The following is an 8329-nucleotide window of genomic DNA, read 5'->3' as shown; positions in this document are numbered from 1 at the left end:
TTTTACATTCATAGTTGCAGGCATTGTATTTTTAATAAGAAATCAATGCATTTATAATTATAATAATTTTTTAATTCTGTAGTAATTGCATTGAAATTTCATTGTCAGACTGATGCATAACGGCACATTTCTACATCCCTATTGTGTACAGATGTGTGTTTGTGCAGCGTCAGGCTGATGTTGTATTAGTTTAACAGCAGCTTGATGTACAATTCAATGCATTTGCAAATATTCCACGTTATTTGTTGTGTTTTTTTTTTTTTTTTTTTTTGGCTTTCTTGTCGTTTTGGGGCCTATTTGAGCATATGTTGTGTATTCTCTTTGCTTTATCATGGTATCATGATTTGTGCTTTTAATGTGGTATGAAACATCTGCTGAGAAACATGAAGAGTGGATTTTAATGCATCAGGAATCTCATGCAGTCATTAACAGATTGCTGTTAATCTCATCCCATGATCCCAAAAGTTTCTCATGTTTTGTGAAGGCTGCTGTGCTGTGTTATGTATGTGTGTGTGTGTGTGTGTGTGTTTTTACGGAAACTTGTTCATATGGAAATGCATATGTCTGTGTAAAAGGCGGCGTTCTGTCAGATGTGAGATGTGTCTTTCTCACTGTGCAGGGGGTTCAGGCTTGAAATAGTTCTGTTCCCAAAAGGCAAGTCACACCAGCGAACACGGATAGCTCTCGCAGACACTCTCACCAGTTAATTACACCTCGATTGTAGTTCTGTTCAGATCCTTGAACACTCACTGTGTACCTGATGTGTGTGTGAGATCCAGAGATTGCATTGCTCTACCTGAGCGCACCTTTAGTGTTCACCGTGTTGCACAGATATGATGACTTTATTAGAGCTCATGCAAGCCAGACATTCATCAATCTTTGCCATAAGCTTTAGTTTTTGACTAGATACGTATAGACTATTCATCCTCCTTTACAAATAATGCTAACACTTTACAATAAGGTTCATTAGTTAGCATTAGTTCATGAACATGATCAATACATTTGTTACTGTATTCATTAATCATTGTTAATGTTAATAAAAATCCAGCTGTTCATTGTGTTCATGTTAGTTCACAGTGCAGTAACTAATACAACCTTTGAATTTAATAATGTATTAGGAAATGTTGAAATGAACTAATAAATGCTGAAGAAGTATTGTTCATTCTTAGTTCATTAACTTAGGAATAGTGTTGAACCTTATTGTAAAGTGTTACCAAAATCATTTATGCATTAATTCTTTCCAGACACTCACAACTTGTTCTCTAAAGAAATGTAATAAATGTGGTGCTGGTGCATTTATTCCCACCAGCTTGAACGCTCTACAGGTCAATGTTCTCCTTTCAATGGCGAGCTTGTAGAATAACACATTTTATTGTCAACATTTTATTGTTGCACTTGAAAAAAACATAGATTTTGGCTTTTATATATGTGTCATACAGAGCTGCTGTCAGAGATTTGTGCGGATGCGAGCTGCTAGTCACCACAATGATGCAATGAGTCTAAAGCGCTTCAGTGCCAGAGGCTTCAGGAACAGAGGCACACATTCATGTACGAACATTAAGATGAAGTCTTCAGACCATCATTTATTCTCCTTCATGTTCTTCAGATCAGATCTTTATTGATAACTTCAGTGTGAAGCACGAACGAGATGCTCGGATAGTTGCTGTTTGTCATGCAATGAAAATGGATGTTGATTTATTCATCATCATCAAAGTATGAAACAAATGACTGGGGCATCGCGTTATATTTCAGGTCTAAAGCACATTCATTTGTATAGTGCATGTTTGTCTTGTCTACAGAGCTGGTGTTATATGGTGCAGTCACTGAACGAGCCTTGTGTGTTTCTCTGAGGAAAAGACGTCATAGGTTTGGAACAACACGGTAAAAGACTACGGTGAAACACTGTTAAACCATTCAATGTACAGTTTTTGGAAGTGAAAAAGAATAAGTCATTGAAAAACCATAAACTGACATTCCCACAATTCCCTGACACTTAATCTGTTATGTAAATTGGGATTTTAAGTTACATTTAATGTTGTTAAATTAATGCTATTACATTTTTTAAACTTCATGTGTGTTACCATGATGGTGTGTGTGAATGACACTGTGCAGCTTCTGCTTATTATTAGTATTAACTTTCTTATGGAAAAGCTGCTTGTGATGATCTTTGATTCATCATGTGACTCTCATCTCCACTGTGATTGGTGGGTGTCAGTGTATATGTAAAAATTAACATGATATCAGTAAGTGAAATATGCTTTTTACTGTAAATATATGTCTGTAAAACCAAAAATGTTGCTACCATATTTTTACAGTAAATTTCTTGCAACCAGAGCTGCTGTTTTTTACTGTTAATTAATTAAATTTTTTTTTTTTACAGTGTAGGTAAATTAACATTAGGCCTATATCAGATATTGATTTTTTTTTACTGTAAACTTAAGTGAAGTCTGTAAAACCTAAAATGTTCCTACCGTATTTTTTACAATGAATTTCTGGCAACCACAGCTGCTGTTTTTCATTGTAAATTTATTTATTTATTTTTACAGTGTAGGTAAATTAACATTAGGCCTATATCAGATTTTTAATTTTTTTTAGTCTGTAAAACCTAAAATGTTCCTACCGTATTTTTTACGGTGAATTTCTGGCAACAACAGCTGCTGTTTTTTTTTTTTTTACAGTGCATGAGAATGTGAACTTTCCCTTTAAACAGCGTTCATCTGGGAGTGTTTGTGAGTTTTGAGCTGGATTTGATCCAGGAGGCTGTGCTCGAGAGAGATCCGCTGTTCTGCTGTTTCGAGGAGCTGTTGTGAACGATCTGAAGTGTTTCCACAGGGTTGGTGGTCTGGCGTTGTGCTCAGAGTTTGGAGCTGGTATCTGGAAGGTTGCAGGTTTAATTCCCACAAGGACTGACCTATGAATTATCACCACTGTGTCTGTTATCGAGACACTTAACCTCAGGTTACTCCATGGAGATTGACCCTATAATAAATTAATGGTGTGATGTTGTGGCACATCAGGGGGAAATCACAGAAACAAACACTGACTCTGGTGTAGAAATAAGATTTAGATCTGGTCTTGATCCTGTTTGCTCATTGACGGATGATGAAGTCTCTTCTGCTCACCAAAGCTGCAGTAATTTGATCAAAAATACAGTAAATAAAACAGAAATATTATTCCAATGTAAATCATCTGTTTTCTACGTGAATATACAGTAAAGTGTAATTTATTCCTGTGATCAAAGCTGAATGTTCAGCATCATTACTCCAGTCTTCAGTGTCACATGATCCTTCAGAAATCACTCTAATATGATGATTTGATGATCAAGAAACATTTATGATTATTATCAATGCTGAAAACAGTTGAAAACAGATTTTCTTTTCTTTAACAATTAGAAAGCATTTATTTGAAAAATCAATCAATATTATAAATGTCTTTAATTTTTATATCAATTTCATGCATCTTTGCAAAATAAAACTATTAATTGCTTTGAAAAAGAAATTTCCCTGACCTCAAGCATTAGAAAGCTAGTGTAGACATCATGAGCGAGAAACACATTAAGAGATATATTCCAAATCATATTTATTTATAATGATTTGGATGTAAAAGAAAATGCTTTTACCTGAAGTGTGTTATAGTTGACGGACAGTATTCAGTCTCTCCGGTGTAACCTGAGGTTAAGTGCCTTGAGCAAAGACAGCGGTGAAGGTCATAGGTCAATCCTTGAGGGAAACGACCAGCAGACTTCCTATCACCAGTAGCACACCATCCTGGACCAAACACTCGAGAGCTTCTGATCACCAGCTAACTAAACTATCTAGATCTCTGAACCAGCAGAGCCTCTGAGGTCTGTCATCACTGGGGCCAAAGCAGGGTCAACAGTTCAGCTCTGGAGGGGCCGCCATCTGCTGACATTTGATCATACTGTGTGCATTATCATTTTATTTCAACATTTCACCATCAATTATAGGTGCGTAACAATATACTGAATATATCACAATACAAAAATGTAACAATATGAATCATGGATAGTTCTCCCAAAAGAAAAATTACGGTGTGAAAAAAAATGTCCAGTTTTCAGAGTTTTAGTGTCAGAACTACATTAAACTGCTATATATAATGCTGAATATAATGTATAATAATGCACTGGGGGAATATTAGTGTGTCCTGATAATGCCAAATGTCTGACGTTACCAGTAAAAGTGGCCGTCATTATTTTAAATATATCTAGTCAGTGTTAGAGATCAAGCATATTCATCTACAATAATCCTGTATTTTCATCTTCAGAATCATGAATATTGTTATTCTGGTGTCTCTATTGTCCTGTGCTTTGGGTTTCCAGCACAAGTCTAAAGCCTGTTCATTTACACACACAATGTACCGGTAATACCAAATGTAGCATTTGAATCAGCAGAAAAAATGTTGTTAACCTTTTATCATATGTCTTGGACTATCGCAATAATATTGTATTGTGAGTTCAGTATCGTGATAGGTATCGAATCGTGACATAAGGGGATCGTTACACCCCTAATAATATATATAATATACCTACCATCAATGCTTATAAATTACAGTATTCAAATTCGGGGTTGGGTGAATATATCACTAAAACAATAGAAGTCAATGGTAGAAAAACTAACGTGTATGTGTGTGTGTGTGTGTGTTCAGGTTGGAGGTTATCAAGTGTGTTGCGTCCGTTCCCCGAGGTGATGGAGAGATAGCATCCCTCTTTCCCAGGGGCGCTGGAGGGATGGAGGGATGATGTTGTTCTCTTTTTTCCAGTGGTTTGGACCCTACAGGGACGTCCTGAATCTGTAGGACGCTCCTCAAAGTGCCAGTGCATTGATTTCAGCCACCGCGGCTTTCCAGCCCGCCGGCTACGACTACACGCTCCCTGTACACACACACACACACACTCACACACACACACACACACTTGACTGGAACTTGTTTGCAGTCAGGTTGGAAGCTTTAGTGCTCTGTGTGTCTGGGGATCCACAGGGGGCGCCGGTACCGAACCACACCCGACCCGCCATCCTGACCCACAAACTCTTTCATTTTTACCTTTTAATGTTGTTTATATGTCTATATGTCTTTAAGACAAACCATGTGTAAATTCATTAGTCGACACCACTGACCCGATCCGCCATCCTGACCCACATCCAGTGAAGTGAACGTCTGGCTGTGTTCTTAAAGGCATACTGGCATAGTTGCTGTTTATTCATTTTTTCTGTGTTTCCAATTTGATATCATTTCTTCTTAAGGTCTCCCTGTGGTAAAAATCCAGCTTTTAATGTTGTTTATGTGTCTATGTGGTGTTTTTAATATGCTTTAAGAAAAAGCATGTGTAAATTCATAAGTCGACACCATTGCTGAGTATTTTCTCCTTAAAACTGCAGTGAACCAAAGACAGTCTCAAAAACACGCTTTGAAATCGCTGGTGTTTCTGACGGCACAAACTACCTTGTAACCAATCAGATCAACGTGTGATCGTCAACCAGTGGATCTCTGAGCTGAGTGAGTGAGTGGAGGCGGGGCTCATTTGCATATTCATAGAACCGCGTATACTAAATGAGGCAAGGGTGTCGAGTTACAGTCAAGATATTTTAAGACACAGGGATTTTTTTTTTTTTTTTTTTTTTTTTTTTCAAACTTTAAATATGTAATTTTGGTGATTAAAGATGAGTTGTAAGGGATAAAATGACTGACTACAGGGGGATTTTAACTTTTTGCCAGTTTGATCGAATAGAATGAGCATGAAGGGATACAGTACTTGTGCACAGTCTGGCAAATGCAGGTCATCCAGGTTGACAATCAGGCTCTATTTGTTAGCATTAGTTAACAAGAACTAGCAATGAAAAAGACTACTAAAGCATGTATTAATCTTAGTTAATGTTATTTTCAACATTTACTAATACAGTATTACATAATACAGCTTACATAAACTAACAATGAACAGTCGTGTTTGTATTAACTAACATTAACAAAGATGAATATGTAACAAATGTATTACTCATTAATTAACTAACATTATTGGGACCAGTTAGACCATTGTTAGACCATTATTGGACCTTACTGTAAAGTATAACCTTGCATGTGAAGTTTTTCATGCATACAAAAAAGTTGCACAGGATGAATTAAATACACACTGCAGAAAAAAGAAAAGTACAAGGACTATTCTGAACGTCTTCTAAATCAGTGCAGTGTGTTCAACCTTATGCAGATGTTTGATTTTACAGTATGTGTGTGTGTGTGTGTGTGTGTGTGTGTGTGTGTGTTGCGCTTGTTCTCCAGTGGTAAAGCCCAGACCCTCCCAGGACGACGAGGGGTGTCTAAAATCAATTCAGTGTTAAGTGCAGGTCTGAGCAGGGGACAGTTTCAGGCCCCAACACTGTTACTCACACACCGCTGACCCAGACGTCACACACACACACACACACACACAGACCCAACACAACAGACCTGACCTCCTCAAACCAGCCTGATCAACCTAAGCTGAAAATAAACTCAACTGATCTCAGTTCCGTCTCTCATTCCTCGTTAGACGACTGCATCACTGTGTGCTAATGATGTCTGAGGGTCTCAAAGGGGATCGTTCACCCCAAAAAATAAGAGCGTTGTCATTTTATCACCTTCATGTTGTGTCAAATCCTGACTTTCTTTCAAACAGATGTTCCATACAGTTATTATTATCAGCATGAGAGAGAGAGAGAGAGAGCGATAGAGAGAGAGAGAGAGAGAGAGAGAGTGTGAGAGAGAGAGAGAGAGAGAGAGAGTTAATTTTTATCATATGATTGTTACGTAATTTCTTAATTATGCTGATATGACTTTATACTGACATCTTTCAGCGTTGCCTCATTCAAAAGCGAAGGTTTTTGTTTATATACTGTATGCAATGGATAACCCGTGATATATAAACATTCCATATTATATTTAGAATTTTCACATAGTAAAAGCAAAATTGCAAACACAAAATGTAAAGTAATGCTGTGTGACATTTATATTTTCCAAAGTTTTACACCTTAAGTAATTATTGTTGACATGTTTACTCAGTGGGGTAAACAACTGTTGTGATCACATGACCAGTGGAATACTACACTTGATCAATTTTGTAACCAAGAACCTTTGCTTTCGCATGAAACAACGCTGATGGATGTCAGTATAAAATCCAAAACCACTGTCATATTAGCCACAGACAAGAAATCACTTAGTAGATCTCAGTCAGGTTAAACGCCATGTTGAATTTAATGTAGGTGAAAACAAGGCTTTTTACAACGGCACGAACTGAAGATCACATGATTTTCACAACTTTTAAAAATGTTTCAAGGAGTTTTTGTCTACTGAAAGTTTCATCAGCTGATGAGTTCAAGATTCATTCTCATTCCTGTCAAAACTTAAACATCGCTCTACCCTGACTAGGTCAACGCTTCATGCTTAATCAAATGCCTTTGATAAAAAAAAAGAAAGAAGAATTAACCCTTTACTTTCCTAATCTCAATTTACTTTAGGCTAAAGATTCAGGCCTTCTCCGAGCTCCTGCTGTTTTTATGATGTACCAAACCTGTCCTGACATAAAGCCAATGCAGTGTAGAAGCAGTCTGGAGCGAATCTGGATCACTTCTTCTCTGGGAATCCCTTCAGGTGTCTGATGGCTCGGGATCAGACGGCTCGTGTTTTCCTCTCCTCGTTTACATGCTGTGACTCTCGACATGCAGAGCGCAGGTGAAGTGTCTATTGATTACTGCAGTTCCTGCATTAATGCGTGTTGCTGTCGCAGTCGATTGACTTGTTGTAAGAGTACAGTTCCTGTCCTCCCGATGCTCAGGGTCATGTGTGCATGTGATCCATTAGCTAAACGAACAAGACAAGATCAGACATCCTCGAGGACTGTTCATGAAGAGTTCAGTCTCAAAGTGCCACGACAAAAGGAGAAAAAAACAACAAGTGAAAAAAAAAAAGTGCCACCAGTCTAATAGATACTGGCATGGGTCATTGAAAACCCCATTAACTGCTTATAATTGTGCATATGAATCATTGAACTCATCTCCACATAACTTTGAGTTATTCAGCATTTGTTTGCTTGATGAGCACAGTTTGATGTTGATGAGGTGTTACCAGCTGAACCAAGAAATTAAAGGTGCAGTAAGCAATTTCTGAGAAAGGCTGTTGATATTTGAAATCAGCAAAACACGCCCCCTTCCCAATAGGATCACACCCCTATCTTGATAGCTCCACCCCCAAATTCATGAACACGCTATGCAATCATAGACTGTATAAAATATGGACGTAGTGTTCGTGACGTCACCCGTAGGTTTCTGAAGAGCGTTTTTAA

Source organism: Rutilus rutilus (assembly GCF_951802725.1).
Source record: "Rutilus rutilus genome assembly, chromosome: 11".
NCBI lineage: Eukaryota > Metazoa > Chordata > Actinopteri > Cypriniformes > Leuciscidae > Rutilus > Rutilus rutilus.
This window is presented reverse-complemented; position numbering follows the sequence as displayed.